The sequence below is a fragment of the Acinonyx jubatus genome, chromosome B1 (genome assembly GCF_027475565.1).
Source record: "Acinonyx jubatus isolate Ajub_Pintada_27869175 chromosome B1, VMU_Ajub_asm_v1.0, whole genome shotgun sequence".
In the NCBI taxonomy this organism is placed as follows: domain Eukaryota; kingdom Metazoa; phylum Chordata; class Mammalia; order Carnivora; family Felidae; genus Acinonyx; species Acinonyx jubatus.
Window position 1 is genome coordinate 18,484,796 of NC_069382.1, and position 17,805 is coordinate 18,502,600.

The 17,805-nt window shown below is 35.6% G+C and overlaps 1 long non-coding RNA gene across 1 annotated transcript in view; it reads right to left on the bottom strand.

Moving 5' to 3' along the window:
• Window positions 1-17,805, bottom strand: part of LOC128314336 (uncharacterized) — an 88,479-nt gene that overhangs the window by 45,528 nt on the left and 25,146 nt on the right. Inside the window, exon 2 of the long non-coding RNA XR_008295862.1 lies at window positions 5,283-5,846. This is a non-coding gene — a long non-coding RNA (uncharacterized LOC128314336). The remainder of the gene's footprint in view (window positions 1-5,282; window positions 5,847-17,805) is intronic.

Below are 17,805 nucleotides of genomic sequence, written 5' to 3' on the forward strand. Positions count from 1 at the left end.
TATTAGTAGTTCCCCCCACCCCATGGTCCTGATTATCTGTATATTAACTAGATCCCTAAGTCATTTTAATAATCTGGCATTTTTGAAAATACCACCTTAGATGGTTACTAACAGAACTTTTATTTCTGAGAAAGTAGTTGCTTTAGGGTGGGAGGTCTTTGAATTGTTAAGCTGTAGAACCTAGCTTGAGTGTTGAAAATCGTTAATGAAATGCATATGACAGTGTGGAAACAAGAAAGATAGAAAGGAAAAGAGGAGAGAAAGGAAGAAAGAAAGGGAGAGAGGGGGAGAGGGAGAGATAAGGGGGAAGAAAAAAGAAAAGCTGGACTCACATGAAAGAGGGGTATTTAATTCTTGGGGAATGCATACACTAAATTCAGAGATATGTAGGATAGAGTAAGGAAGAAATTAAATATGATTAAAATCTATAGTAAAATACAGATTGGGTCTCTGGGCAATTTTTTTTTGTTTGGTCCTCCACTGTCAGAAAGACTTTAGGTAATGGGAAAAGAAAAAGAAATCTCCTCAAAAACTCAAGAACTATTTGAGCAGAAGGTAAACTAGGAAAACAAATACCAAATCTTTACAGTGTCTTGGGTGGATATAAGCCTTTCTTTTTTTTAAAGTAAAGGTATGCTGAGATACATGTGTACTTCTATCTGATCATAACATTTTAGTTTTGATAAAATTATAAATCAAATAATTTAAATTTTCAAACAACTTCTATTTTAGAGATTCTAAACAGACTTTAAGGATGACCATATGTTCTAAGATTGACATGATTCGCAATCCAAAAGTATAAACAGCTTTTCTGACCAGCTCTTAGAATGAAAACCATATAAAACAATCAACAAGACACTTGCCTCTTTATAGGTACAGCAAAATATACTTAAATAACATTTCTACAAGACAAAAAGTTGAAGTTCTTTCAACTTTTTTTTATGAATAATACATCATAATACAACTTGTATGGTGTCACTGCTTTAATTTTTTTTTTTTTTTTTTGAGAGAGAGAGAGAGCAAGACAGAGTATGAGCAAGCAAAGGGTGGAGAGAGAGGGAGACACAGAATCCGAAGCAGGCTCCAGGCTCTGAGCTGTCAGCACAGAGACCGATGTAGGGCTTGAACTCATGAATCACAAGATCATGACCTGAGCCCAAGTTGGATGCTCAACTGACTGAGACACCCAGGCACCCGTCACTGATAACCAACTTTATAGTGAATTTTCCTCCTGAGACAACTCAATTTCAGTGAGAGATTAGTTATTCATATACATATATTCTCTACACAATGCAGTTTGCTGTGCATAAATATGAAAGAGTGAAAATGATTTGTCTAATGAACTCAAAATACAGCTAAATATATTACTATGGATAAGAGTGGTCATTCTTGGCATGAGAGGATTTTAGATTAATATAATTTCATTACATATATTTTATTATACAGTTTGACAATATGTTTGCTTAGAATATTTACTATATAGCATTCATAGGTGAATTACAAAAGAAACCCCCTAGAAAACAGCATCATATTAAATGTTTTATCATTTATAAAAATATTTGAGTCGTTCTTCATAGGAAAATCATCTCTTACTCTGGATTCATAGTATTTGCGAAGTCTAAATATCTTCTTGTTTAAAAGACAACTGTTTACTGATTTCTTTCATTCATTTATGTACTAAAAAAATCAATGAGCAGTTTTCACATGGCTTTTTTTAGTTTTATTGTGTAAAAGGTACCAGGAATAAAAGAAATGATTATGACATGGTTACTGTCTTTTAGGAGCTCAGTGTCCTGCAGAAAGTAATGCTCAGGGGTAAAAAATTGAAAGTAATTGCTTTTTTTCACACTAGAGATATAAATGATGTAGTTTTTATATTAAGACTTAAAATTACAATAGATGGGGCATCTGTGTGGCTCAGTTAGTTACGTATCAGATTCTTGATTTGGGCTCAGGTCATGATCTCACCGTTCATGAGTTCAAGCCCTGTGTTGGGCTCTGCTGGAGATTCTCGTTCTCTGCCCCTCCCCCACTCACTTTTCTCTCTCTCTCTCTTTCTCTCTCTCTTTCAATAAATAAACTTAAAAAAGAAAAGACTTAAAATTACAATAGATCCAAGCACCTCAAACCTTCCCCCACCCCAGGTTCTGCCCCCTGCAAGTAGCTCTAAAGCTACCTAGAGATGTTTACAGTGAAGCAGGACACCTACAAATGCGATTGTGGACCTCAGGCCTGGCCTCCATTTTGTAGGGTTGGGGAGCGTATCAAATGCAAGTGCCAATCTCACATTTACTCTGTTCATGGCAAACATCTACTCCCAGAGTGTTAAAACTTCCCGTGATCCTGCTCCCTTGGTGCACAGACCTGCACATTCCCCTAGGCACCCTACACCGACTGGCCGGATGTGTGCATACTTATCACAGGCTGTGCCCCCCCCCTCCTGCTCCCGGGTACAGGGCTGCCCCACTGGCCTGGATTTTTTCTTTTGAAGTTTATTTATTTATTTTGCGAGAGACAGAGACAGCATGAGAGGGAAAGGGGCAGAGAGAGAGAGGGAGAGAGAGAGAATCCCAACCAGGCTCTGTGATGCCAGCACAGAGCCTGATGTGGGGTTCCAACTCATGAAGCCGTGAGATCATGACCTGAGCAGAAACAAAGAGTCCAATGCTTAACCAACTGAGCCACCCAGGTGTCCCTGGGTTTTTCAATTCAACATGTGCAGTGAGTAATCTCTCATGGCATTCTTTTATTGAATAACCACATAGAGATGAATTTGCAGTATATTCTGTAATACAGAATAAGGAAGGCACCAGGGAAAGTATGAAATGGCTGAATTTCCCTTCAGTCTTTATCTGCCATCCCTCTTGTACTGAAACCATCTCTGTTCTCTCATTGCCCTTTAAAATACTAGTTACACAATTTCTTTATTTTTTATAGAGCACTTTGCAGTTTATGAAGCTAATCCATATGTTCTTTCATTAAGGAAGACACTAACACTTGGGTGTGAATTAGTTTAAGACTTTATCCTCACTATATACAGGATACAGATAGGGTAAGTCAAAATGATGAATATTTTATGATAGTAACAATAGCTCATTTTTTAAAGCATTTAGTATTAATCATGTATAGTCATAAGTAGGTTATATGTAGTGCTTCATTTGACCTTTAATCCTAAGGAGTAAGTATCACCATTATTCTTTACAGATGGGAAAAGCGAGGCAAAAAGATAGTAAGCGATTAAGACTGCAAGTGTAGGGGCGCTTCAGTCGGTTAAGCGTCCGACTTCAGCTCAGGTCGTGATCTCGCGGTCCGTGAGTTTGAGCCCCGCGTCGGGCTTTGTGCTGACAGCTCAGAACCTGGAGCCTGCTTCTGATTCTGTGTCTCCCTCTCTCTCTGACCCTCCCCCCATTCATGCTCTGTCTCTCTCTGTCTCAAAAATAAATAAACGTTAAAAAAAAAATTAAGATTGCAAGTGTAGCCCAAGTGCTAATACCAGAGCCTGGATGCTGATCTGTGACCCATCCTACCAGCTTCTGGAAATTTTGAGGCATCCAATATTTGTGTCAGGTCAATCATTATTGTGCAGAGAAATGACCAAGCTCCATAACACAACATGTGGGTAACTGCTTAATTCTAAAATTAATCCTATGGGTGACATTCAGCGCTAGATCAGATTGAGCGAATAGTGCTGCTTCCTTAGAGGGGTTCATTGTAATCTTCCTAAAACCACAAGAAACAGAGAGTTTGATGTCTTAGAGTCACTTCAAGGTTAATTAACTAACCTTAATTGATAGTCATTAAGATCAATTCTCTACAAAGATTAGGAAATGACAAAGATATAAAATACATATTTTATATCTGAAAATGTCACAGAGTCTAAGGTTTTCCTACTACAAAGTGAAGTAAATATTAGTAATGTTCACTTTGTATGAAATATTTGTCCCATTGTCGTCCTCCTAGCTTCTTCTAATACAACTAGACCCCTAGTAATAGTTAAAAGAGGAAGTAGCTTCTCAAACACAGGCAGTTGCAAACTAGCTAACTGGATTCTAGGTCAGTGGGTCTTTCTTTACATGTTTATTGTACATAATAATTTTCCTCTTGGGGAAAATGTGTTGTAACACCCCTCTGCTTTATTCTCTCTTTATACATTGTAAATGCAAGGACTCTGGTATTCTCCAGGAAATTACAGCACATCAGGGCACACAGAACATCCTACTTTCCAGAGAAAACTTGGGAAAAAAATTACATATAAAAGCTTCACATCAAGACTAAATCCCTATATAGTCCCTTGGTTTGTATCACCATCAATCAATACTAAGCAATTGCAATTAGTTAGAAGAGAGCTAAACCTTAGAGTTGCTGAACAGATGGAAAAACAGAAAAGAAATGAAGCTATCTACCCTGATCAGAAAAACAAAACCACATGACCATTTTCTTCTCATTGATTTCCCTCCTCATTAAGATGTGTTCATTTACGTGCTTTTATTTTAAAGGTTCTGGTTAGAATCTTGAAACCAGAATTGTCTTCAGTGAAACATTTTTCTCATTATTCTTCTTCTACAGAGGTAAATTCCAAACTGTTTGGGGAAAATAATTATTTATACTTTAATGAACCATCTCCAAATACAAATAACCCAGAGACCTCTTTAGCTCATTCTAGTGTTAGATGTTCCAGAGTCTTCAGCAAATACTCACTCTGATGACAGTAAGGAGTATAAAATAACTACAACACATAATTTTTGCCTTTTCATATGTCAAAATTCAAAGTTAAAGCCAACACACAAGATAAATAACAAACTTCATTAGGATGTGAGTCATCAAGATAGTCCACTCAGCAGGGGGAAGTTCTGCTGTACTTATAAGACAGATAAGATTTACATAGAGGAAAAAAACATAGGTCTTTCCAGAAAGAGAATAGGAGAATACTAAAGCAGAACTGTGGAGGCTGGAATGCAAACAATGTGTTTGGGGGAACAACAAGGACCTTATCAATCAACTTACTGAAGTTAGAGTAAAGAGGCTTCATTCATAAATGGAAAGTATGTATTCTATAGATACAGTAAAACCTTGGTTTTCAAGCACAATTCATTCTGGAAACATGCTTGTAATCCATAGCATTTGTATATCAAAGTGAATTTCCCCATATGAAATAATGGAAACTCAGATGATTTGTTTCACATCCCCAAAAATATTCATATAAAAATGATTACAATGCTGTAATATACAAAATAATAAAGAAAATAGAAAATACAAAAAAAAATAAATTTATCTGCACTTACCTTTGAAAACCTTCATGGCTGGTGTGACGGAGACCCCTGTTCACCTTGAAACCTTCTTCGTTTTCTGTTGATGTACCCGGCGGTTTACTTGTGAGGTCAGTGTACAAGGCCTTTGCCTTCTTGCAGACAAAGTTCTCAGTCACAGTATCACCTGCTAGATGCTTCTCACTTATCCAAACCAGAAGCAACTTTTCTACATCTTTCAGAACACGTGGCTATTGCTTTCAGATTCTCATGACTCCTTTTATTGCATCTAGGCTCCTAATTTCTTCTTTCTTCTTTAATATTATGCAAATGATCGACACAGACTGCTTACAAAATCTTGCAATTTCAGCCACTTGCACACCTCATTCATGCTTCTCAATGATTTCCTTCTTAACTTCTGCCCCAATCATCTCCTTCTTCTTACAGCCTTTCTTTTCAACCTTGTTCTGCATGGGGGCCCTTGTATATGCTTGCATGGATGTTGACTACAGTATTAATAAACTCTTATCATATACTGTATTTAATGTAAGTGGCAATAAGGCAGCAGAGGAAAGGGTCCATATCTGCAAGCAGCCTGACCTAGAAGGAAGCAAAGCATTCCTAAGCTTACTCTTGTATGGAAAAGCAAAGGACAGTCTGTAAGTGCTTTGAAGTGACAAAAAATACACCAGTGCCAGTTGCGGGTACCTTCCAACGTTTTGAAAAATCGCTGATTTCTGTAAAGGCCTGAGACCGAGCATCTGAGCATGGGAGATGATCATCCATAATCCCACAGAAGAGAGAGCAAGTCAGTGAGAGAGAGAGACAGAAGAACCATGGCTCAGTTATGATCACGTGACATTCGGGCCACGTGCTACTCATATTGAGAGACATCGTTCGTTGAACAAGTTAAAATTTATTAGAAATGTCTGCTTGTCTTATGGAACACTCATAGAACATGTTAGTCGCAATCTAAGGTTTTACTGTATTAATATAGGGATGAGTGATTATACACACACACACACGATTTGAAAAGTCAAATAGGATTGATACGTTCAGGCCCTTGGAACGCAAAGAAACTGGAATTCATTTTGAAACAAGAAGCAATTGAAACTTCATCTTACAGTTCAGCTGAAATCTCTGTAAATCTCTCGATTTTACAGAAATTTAGTGATGATAATGATCATTCATCTACTCAACCAATATTTACTGGGCATCTATTCTGCACAAAGCACACATTCTTCACATTTAATGATCTCAGACAGTGCCAAATAAAAATATATAAATATAGGAATATGTTTATAGCACGTTTAAGAGAGCAATAGTAAAGAGGTGCAGAAGTAGAAAAAAGGAGCTGCACTGAATTGATCTGTATTGGGGGTGATAAGGGATGAAATATATTGAGTATTAGTCAGATAAAAGAGGGACGGGAAATCCACACAGAAGACATAACATAGAGAGGCAAATATTGGTGTCTATGAAACTACAGAGAGATGGGTATTTTTGAACATAGTAATATTTGTTGTCTTTATAATTGCCTGGATTAATTTTATGAAGCTAATGAGGTTACCTAGGGTTTAAAATAAAAAGGAAAGCAATTTTTAAATTTTCACAACATATTTTTATTTTTTATTTAAAAAAATTTTTAAGGTTTATTCATTTTTCAGAGACAGAGAGAGACAGAGTTTAAGGGGCAGGGAGGGGCAGAGAGAGAAAAACACAGAATCTGAAGCAGGCTCCAGGCTGTGAGCTGTCAGCACAGAGCCTGATGCAGGATTCAAACTCATGGACCGTGAGATCATAACCTGAGCTGAAGTCGGACACTTAACCAACTGAGCCACCCAGGTGTCCCAAAATTTTTACAACATATTTTAAAGTAATTTATACTTCAAGTCTAATATTATTTTGTAATTGGTATATGTCGTGTGAGTGTGTGTGTGTGTATGTGTATGGTATGAATATTTCCTGGAAACTCAAGAAGCATTCTGAAGTCATTTGATGCTCTTTTTCCTTCTGAATTCTTCCTCACTTTCAAAAGATTATTATAACATTCCACTAGATGTGGTTGTGAAAGGGGGAGTTATTAGATTCCCAACATGATAGAAATGTGTGAAATATTAGATTTGTCTTATTTCTAAAATAGGGACAGTGGCCACTCCTGTCTGGAAGAATGCCATTTCAAATGATTAGATTCTGGCAGACTGGAGAGAACAGGTGTATTTTAATTAAATTATTTTTCAATTTAATCTGACACAGTATGTAGTCTCTGTGGATTTTTCCTCAATCCTTGCATGAAGGTAAAAAATTCTGAGAATAAGTAGGTGTGATACTCAATACTTTCTTATTTAGAAAATGGAGATATACAGAGAAAGTTTAAAGCCAGATCTATTTGTGTATTAAAGGATATGCAAAGGAAGGTTTGAAATACTCAGAGCTACCTTTAGATCTAATAAGCTACTAATAGTTTTGAACAGTAGAAAACCCTGGATGTTTAACAGTAAAAGGATCCAATGGTAAGATGCTATCCTGAGAAATTTCAGTATCCCAAAACTGGGAGACTGAATTTCAGACTCCGTAGGCCCCAAGAAGCAAAAAAGAAATTAAGGTATTGGGGATCTGAATGACCTATGCAGCTATAAAAGGTTGAAAAGCCATGCTAAAAGTAAAAATTATGACCTATGTAATTAAAATTCTCTATTGGTCCGATGATAATCACACCAGGAAAATGAGTGCTGTCAAAGAGAACAAAATGCAAGGGGAAGGGAGTGAAAAAACAGGACAGACTAGGTGGGCACCCAGACCAAGTTATTCCCCATCATTTATTATCCTATTTAAGGATCAAAATGGGATATGAACGCAATATTGCAGTTTCATGGGGCACTGATGGAGCCACCTGTAGGATCTTTGGGATCGTAAAGACTGTGTCGTCACTTCCTTTGCCAAGAAGCTCCTATGGAGGCAGCTAGTGGGCTGAGGAAATGTCTCACTGCCTCCCTTCCCAAGAGCCGTGCCTCGACCAAACTTAGCAAATTCTCTCAGCCTTCAGAATAAAAGGAGCGAGGTCCTCTGTCATACACTCTAAGACCCACTTTAGACTTCCCACTGGGCTCATTCTTACTAGTAAAAAATACCACTGATTACAAGCGAAATGATCAAACTGCTCTCAGTTGTATGTAGAAAGACCACAGCCGGATGTGGCTCTAGTTGTAGTTAAATAAGCAATAGGTCATCCTACTGGATGTAAGGAATGAGTAGGTTGAAAGCGGACAAACATCAAGCCTCTCCGATATGTATTTTCTGAGACCATACTGTTGGATGATGGATGCTCTCTAGAAGTAGAGCCTAAAATTCAAAAAGGGAATGATGGGAAAGTGGTTTAATGGAGGCCTAAACTCTGGACGAAGAAGGAAAGCAAAGTGAGGCAGTTACTATTTTCTTGCTGAGTCAGTGAAAGGAAAAAGGGGAAAACTATGTTACAGAAAAGACAGAAAAAGAATTCCATACGCATGTTTTCCCAAATCCCCAACCAGGTTGCCATGTGTCTTAAACTGAGAAGTCGAAATTCCTAGAGGGCAGTGAGAAGTCTACTGCGATGTATCTGAGACATCGAGGTCTGGCTCATTGGGATTGCCCAAATATTTCTGCTTAAGCACTTCCAACTTAGGAATGTTTATAGATGATAACAGGCACTCACCAGAGCATAAGCTTGTCAACTCTGCCTCCCGTCAACAGATGCTTTTATGATTACACTGTCATTTTAGTCTCAGCCGTTCTGCTGTCTCAAGCAGTGGCTTTCAAATTCTTTGACCAGAACCTACTGTAAGAGCTGTATTTTACATCTTGACACATAAATATAGACATAAGAAACTGAAGTGAAAGAATCACAAGATAATACCACGTTGGAGGTACTTTGGTATTTCCTTTTGTTTGCTATTCTATTTAATCTTATTGCTTGTCACAATTCACTGGTGTTTGGCTCGTGACCAACTTATGGGATGTGTGTCATCTGCAGTGTCAAGGTCCAAGATGTATTTTTTTTTCCTTTTTAATTGAAGCAGATTCTGTTCTTATTTCTTCCAAAAAACAAAATGAAAATATTCTCAGAGACATTAAATATAATCAACATACATAAAAATAAATTAATTTAAATAAAATAAAATCAGTATATAAACAACAATAATTTCCTGATGAATCTTAATGATTAAGATGTAGGTACCATTGATCATTTGTACTATGGAGCATTTACGTGGGTCCCAATGGATCATGAACATTAAACTTATCAACCACCTGATGGATATCATATCTGGTGGTATGATGGCTCTATACCATCATACCTTGCATTAAGAACAAGGGTGAGTACAGATGGAGAATGTTTATTATACTCTGTTATTTTGGCCTGTGTTTATTCCTATTATTCACATATAATATTAAGATTTTGAATACTGTTTTTCTTATTTATCCTAGTTTCTCTTTGGGAAGCAAAACATACTCACAAATAAATTTCCTTCTAAGTACATATCTATAGCCAGAGGTTTATTTACAAACTAAGAGTTAACTCTATAAGTCACTACAGCTTTTATCTTTGATCTGTACAGCCACTTTTTGTGAAATGCCTGTATCTAGGAAATACATTTCCAGAGAATTTTTAATGTTTCAATCTTCCTTATATCAGATATATTTTTTTCTATGTACAAAACACCTAAGGAAGCAATTAAAGCAGTTAATAGCACATCCAGAAAATATATTCAGTCAGTAATGTTGACTGAGGAAAAAATTGTTATTTAAGGTTTTCATGTTTGTTGTTCCCTTTCACTAGGTGTAAACAGCCTTAATGATTTGGCCAAGTTGCCTGGGTTAGATTTATGCTGAAATACCAGTTGGGGTTAAAACAAACAGTCCAAATTCCACAGAGTGGGGAAATCCCAAGTGCCACCAGATTTATAATTCATTCTCACATGCAAAATAACCATTATGGTTTAGGAGAAATAGACATTATAGGCTAATGAAGATAGAAACATGACAATTTACTACAGAATCCAAGGGCAATTTATAATTTCATTTGCAAACTGATTAAGGATGAATCAAGATATAATATTCTAAATGAAAGTTTTGATTAAATTATTTTATTCACAAACTAAGCATGATTGAAGTCAACTAGAGTTCAGAAAAAGGAGAAAGATAAATTATTAAAAGAAAATAACCAATTTTGGACAACTTAAGTCAGAGTTATAAAGCGAAACAAAGACAGGTGATACTGGGCTTTGGATGGGATGGAAGAAAGGATAATCAGAGAAGGCCTCACCTTAGGAGGCAGCTAGAAAGGAAGACTTGAGATGAGATATTCCATAGGTATGTTCTACTTCCATTTTACAACGGAAGAAAGGTAATCCTAGTGAATTTGCATGTTATTATTCAGACCATTTCAAGATTTCTTCCAAACCTATCATATTAACTGGTGAAAATCTCATTTTTGAGGTAGCTATGGTTTAAGTAGGCTTCTGAAGTCGCTGGCTGTTTTCTCTGCACTTAAAATGATGTCCAAATTGTAACAGAGAAGATGAGGCGAGAATCAGCCTCTCCACAAAGGACTGCCTTTGTTTGTATCATGTTCCTCAAGCTTTTGATCTAGAACTGAAATCAAATGCTTGACCTAAATTGAATCAAATTAAATACCTAATTTGGGGTTTTTATGTATATATATTTTCAATGGCAAATGAAAGTTTATGAAGTAGAAAATATCTCAAGGTAAATACAAAATCAAAGAGAAATTTGTACCTTGATATTTTCAGTGAAATTTACCAAAATACTTTTTTAAGGAATATATATATAATTTTTTTTCCTCAAAATGAAGAGAAAAAATTATCTTAAGTGAATTAAAAAGAAGTGAATTGTCTATGAAACATAAATATGTAACTATAGACTTCTAAGGCTGAAAATAACAATGGAATGAAAGGTTAAAAAGTAGTTTCATTGGATCACCTGGGTGGCTGAGTCGGTTAAGCGCCCGATTTCGGCTCAGGTTATGATCTTGCGGTTCAGTTTGTGAATTCGAGACACGCATTGGGCTCTGTGCTGATAACTCAGAGCCTGGAGCCTGCTCCAGATTCTGTGTTTCTCTTTCTCTCTGCTCCTCCCCTGCGCGCTCTCTCTCTCTCTCTCTAAAATAAACATTAAATTTTTTTTTAAAGTAGAGCTTTGTTGTATCTTAAAATTTTTTAAGAGAACTTTTATTTTTTTTTTCCCAAGCAGTTTTAGCTTCACAGCAAATTGAGAGTATAGAAATTTCCCATTCAGCCTGTCCTGCCTGACACATGCGTAGTTTCCTCATTACTAACTTCCCCCACAAGAGGGTACATTTTTGCAGTTTATAAACTTTCATCATGATCATCCACAGTCCATAATTTACATTAGGGTTCACTCTTGATGTTATATATGCACAGCTTTGGATGAACATATAATGGTACGTATTCATGATGTCCTAAATTTTCATTTTACCTATTCGTCCTTTCACTTCAGCCTCTGCCAACCACTGATCCTTTTATTGTCTTCATAGTTTTACCTATCCCAGAGTATCTCAAGAATCATACAGCATATAGTTTTTTCAGATTGGTTTCTCTCATTTAGTAATAGGCATTTAAGTTTCCACCATGTCTTTTCATGGCTTGAGAGCTCATTTATTTTCAGCCCTGAATAATATTCCATTGTCTGAATGTAGCACTGTTGAACCATTTACCTACTGAAGGACATCACAGATGATCCAAGTTTTAGAAATTATGAATAAAGCTGTTATAAACATCTGTGTGTAGGTGTTTAATGGAAACAAACTTTCCACTCCTTTGTGTAAATACCAGGAAGAATGATTGCTGAAATCATATGGTCAAAGTATGCTTACTTTTGTAAGAAACTGCCAAACTGTCTTTCAAAATGGCTGTACTATTTTGCATTCTCTCCAGCAAGGAATAAGAGTTCCTGTTGCTTCACGTCCTCCCCAGCATTTTTTGGTGTCAGTATTATGAATTTTGGATATTCTAACAGGGGTGTAGTGGTGTCTTATTGTTTTAATTTGCATTTCCCTGATGACATATGATGTGGAGCATCTTTTCATATACTTGTCACCATTTGTAGATCTTCTTTGGTGAGGTGTTTGCTAAGGTCCTTGGCCCATTTTCAATCAGGTTGTTTGTTTTCTTATTGTTGAGTTTTAAGAGTTCTTTACACATTTTGGATAATAGTCCTCTACCAAATGTGCCTTGTAAATATTTCTCAGCTCATTGGCTTGTCTTCTAATTTTTGTGGTAGTTTCTGTTGCAGAGCAGAAGTTTTAAACTTTAATGAAGTCCAGAGTATCAAATTTTTTTTCATGGATCATGCCTTTTGAGTTGTATCTAAAAGTCATCACCATATCAAGATTGCATATGTTTTCTGTGATATTACCTTCTAGGAGTTTTATAGTTTTGCATATTACATTTGGTTCTATCATTTACTTTGAGCTAATGTTTATAAAGAATGTGTGTCTACATTCTTTTTTTTTCTTTTTTTTGCACATGGATTGTTTCCCTCCTATAATTTTGAAGTCTTCAAATACAGAACATTCAGTAAGAATTCTAATGTATTTGAAAGTTTTATCACTATTTTTTGTTGGATTAACTTTCAAAGTGATCAAATTTATCAGCTCACAAACTCTCATAAATGGAGAGCAAAGCTTCCAAAAGTTCACTGATGAGCTTGACACACATTCTGTCTCTTTTTCACACAATTTCCTTTTTTCTTTTTTCTGTAAGAGGCAGAATAAATTGTCATCTTTTCTCTTGTCACTTCCTATAGTGAATATTTTTCTAATGACATTGTAAAAGATGTAATTTATCCACGGAGTTTAACATTTTTATGTTTTATCCAGTTACAATCATTTCAATATGAATCCTGTATGTATGTTCTGTCTATCAAAGTGAATGGTTACAGAAAATTTAGCCTAAGTATTTTCACTAACATTTTCAAAATAATTCACCCCAGATTCTAATTTTATACAAAAGAATACCTAAATTTTAAATCATCTTTACTATTTACAATAGTGTTAAATCATTTCTAAACATTTGTTTATTTTGGGGGGTGCCTGGGTGGTTCAGTTGGTTAAGCATTGGACTCTTGGTTTCGGCTCATGTCATGATCTCACGGTTCAGTGGGACCCGGCCCCACTTCGAACTCTGCGCTGATAGTGCAGAGCCTATTTGGGATTCTCTCCCTCTGCCCATCCCCTCCTCACGCGCTTGCTTGCACGTTCTCTCTCTCTCTTAAAATGAATAAATAAACTTAAAATAAATAAACATTTAGTTTATTTTTAAAGTTAGAAAAAGCAACACATGTCACATATGAAAACATTTTCCATGTAAGATTAACTAGAGTGGATGTACAAATTGATGTATCATTGCCCATCTAAATTGTACTCCTGCCTTCCTGATTCTACCAACTTCTGATAGGAATTCCATAAAATAGCTTATTAGAATTTTAATCAGTCTGCAATTAATTAAAAGGCTAATTTGGGCATAGCAGACTTCTTTACAATGTTGATTCTTTCTCTCTATGGACACTATATAACTTTCCATTTACTGAGGCCTTATCTTGTGTCTATCAGTACAGTTATATAATTTTCTTGATATGAATTCCAAAAACTTAACATCATTGTTTTATCATCTCTGGATATATCTGGACTTGTGACCTAGATGAAAATTCAGTATGAACTATAGGAAAAACATACTTATTATCAAGAATTGTGACATGTCTAGAGTTTACCCTGCTTGTAAGCTAACAATTTAACCTGCTCTGGTTTACTGAATGCTGCCAAACAACATGAGGCTCCTGGGTCAGAGACAGAGCAGTTTATTACTCACAGTAGGTGCCAGAGCCTTAACACTTAACTCCAGTTCCAAAGGGTGTTATGAAGATGGCCAGGTGACACCTGCATATGCAGTAGATTGCATTAGAACAAAAAACTAAACTCCACTCTCTTATCACAGGGTATTAAGGAGTTCTTGCTCTTTGCTTAGGAAGGAGGCATTCTCTCCTTTAAAGACTGTAAACAAACCTGTCCTTTTCTCAGGGGAGAGTTGTTACCTTGATCTTCCAACACTATTTGCTATATAAACATTCTTGTAGAGATTTTCCAGAACAAGGCATAGTTAATGTCTCTCAAGATGTTCAGAAATGTGAGTTTAAGTAAAATTTCCTAATTAAGACCACAGAATCATAGTATATTAAAGCTTTGATTCATATTTTCCTTTTGTGAAAAGTATATTGATTTCTTTTTTTTTTCTGGGTAAAAATAGATTGTTCAAACAGGTACACATCATTCAGATAAAGTGAGACTCCGAGGTAATCTTGGTAAAAATATAAATGCTTGTCTTTTGGTTATTGCTAAATCCTAGTATCTATTTTGGTGCCTAACACACAGTAGGCACTTAGATAATATCTGCTGCATAAAATACATGGATTAAACAGATTATTCATTGTTTTTCTTTTCCTCATTCCTTTTTTGTCTTAAAAATTTTTTTTTTCTTTCAGAAAAAAGGATCCACTTTGAATTATCTGTATATTTGGGGGATAAACTTTTCAGGTGGCCTAAGACTCAGGGTATCTTTTTTGACTTCATCATTAAACACAAACACAAAAAACATAATGAGAGGTGTTTAACCAGGACCATCAAAGCTGGTATGGGTATGAGAACATATCATTGTAACACCCATAATCTCAGAGCCTATAATTACTAAATAAAGTGATCTTTCTCAAACAAAAATCTTATTATTTCATTCTTTCATTGAAACTTTTAGAAGGATTTTTGTCTTTAGGATCATTTAAAAACTCCAAATCATGTGATTCATCATGTAGCCTCTAAGGCCATTTTGATAAATAGCCTACAAAATAATTTTACTAAACTACTTGTCTTTACTTGAATATAGCAAGCACTCATTCTTTCTTTCTCCCTCTGGCTCTCTTTCTTCCATGTGTTGTTTCCGTCTTGTTTCTGTATGTCTACATCTAATATTCCATATGTTTAAATCATTTGTCCCCAAATAAGTTCGCATGTTAATTCTGTTGGGAAATCGCCCTTGAATCCTTACTAGAATGAGCCAAAGATCCTGCTTATGAAGTGGTGTATCAACCTGTATATTTCTCAATCACCAAATTTATACTATATAATTATTGATCTATTGCCCATATCCTTTCTGCAGTGTGAATCACTTGTTGTATGTTTTAGCATTTGACCCATTTGTAAGCATTTGCTTACAGGATCACTCGAGAACCCTAGGGTGCTCATTGATTGTGACACTTCTTATTCCAAGAAACTTTATTTGGATCAGACAAGGGGTGTTCACAGTAATTTTTTTCTTAACTCAAGGGACTGACACCTTACAAGGAATTATTTGCTTAGTACTAATTGAACATCTTCTAAATGTAAAATTCTGTGAAGACTGTAATTGAATAAGAGAGTTGCTCCTCTTAATGGGATTAAAGTTTTGGGAGGTAGACATGTATAAACATAAGACAAGCTAATGGATAAAAAGTGAAGGAGGGGCAAAGAACTATCTTGAATGTTTCATGAGTATTATTGTATAAAACATCTACATGATCCAGTGAGAATGAGCAGCTGGATGCAAAAACAAAAACAAAAATAAAATCAAAAGAACAACAACAAAAAAACTCATTTAAAGTAAAAATTAAAAAGAAAAAGATTTAAGGCTTAAATATTTGGTTTGAATTTAAGATATACAATTATAAATTTATTCTGTAATTTTTACTTTAAAACCAAGAGTTTTCTTCTGAGTATGGTTCCACAGAAAAGAGTCCTGTGTGATTTTATTACATAAATCATAGCCAAGGTGTCTCACTCAATGTATTTCAGATTTTTTTGAAGCTTATTTTATTATTTATTCTGAGAAAGAGAGCATCCATGTGCCTGTGAGTTGGAGAGGGGCAGAGAGGAAGGGAGAGAGAGAATCCCAAGCAGACTCAGAGCTGTCAGCACAGAGCCTGACCTGGGGCTCAATTCCCTAAACTGTGAGATCATGACCTGAGCTGAAATCAAGAGTCAGATGCTTAACCAACTGAGCCACCCAGGCGTCCCAGAATATTTCATATTTTTAATTTTTTTTTAATGTTTATCATTTCTTTTTGAGAGAGAGAAACAGAATGCAAGAGGGGGGAGGGACAGAGAGAGAAGGAGACACAGAATCTGAAGCAGGCTCCAGGCTCTGAGCTGTCAGCACAGAGCCCAGCATGGGACTTGAACTCACGGACCATGAGATCATGACCTGAGCCGAAGTTGGACGCTTAACAACTGAGCCACCCAGGTGCCCCAGAGTATTTCAGATTTTTGAAGAGAAATGAAATTATAGAAGTTTGGATGAAGAAAACATTTCTTCACTTTTATGATCTCTCTCCACACGAATTCCTCAATCTGACCTCCAGCAATTCAATCAAAAATATATTTATTTTGCCTTTATAGTATAAAGCTCTTAATTCAGTATTAAATATAAATATCCCTGTTCACACTCACATATCATTGATTTATGTAATAATTATAAAATTATAATAATAAGTACATTGCATAAGCAGGTTTTGGAACATATCTAATTTATACTTACAATGCACTAACACATTGTGCTGTTCAATAACTTTGTCATTTCAACCAACAGGGAAAGGAGGGGGAGAAAAAAGTCTAAATATTTTCTTATAGGCAAAGCCAAGTTGCTCATCATGTTTATTAAAACAATTTTCTTTATTGATAAAATTGCAAGATCATAATACCCAGTCAATTTACACTGCCATATTCTAAAGCATGTGTCCCCTTAGAATATATATTTATATATAAATTAGGTTTTTGTGGTTATTATACTGCTGAAAATAATTAGAGGCTTACCATGTTTCTCTAAGTATCTAATGATAGCGATCTTTTTTTTTCTATATTAAGCTTATTAAATTTGTTCCCAATGAAATTACATATATGTGTACATATAGATGTGTATATATATGTGTACAACCTGCATTATCATCATCGCAATGTTTAACACTGAGGAAACATATGACACTGGTTAAAATTTGTAAATAATGAAAACTACCATCTATTATTAAGCCACAGCTATTTAAGAATACTTTGTCTAAGTCATATAGGAAACCTATAAAAGAGACAGAAGTACCCTTATTTTGTAGATGAAAACAGTGAGAAACAGTTCAGTTAGATAACTTAAGTGATCACATAAGGTAGCTGCTTCCAATACTCTTTTGGATCTAAATTCTGTGCTCTGTATTTTATGCTAAACTCTACCACCTTCTGAAAAGACATAAGCAGAGATATAGAGGAAAACAAGCGAAACACATTAGAAAAATATCAGGGCAAATAAATTAAACAAGATTCTATTGGAATTAACTAAACATATTGTGGAGACTTCCACTTCTGCCCATAAGGGGTTAACAACTACAGGCAATGCTGAGAGCAAATTATTAGAAACTTGGTGGGGGGGAGGGGCAGCGGGAAATGAAATTGCTTTCCTTGCTTTCTACAAACTTT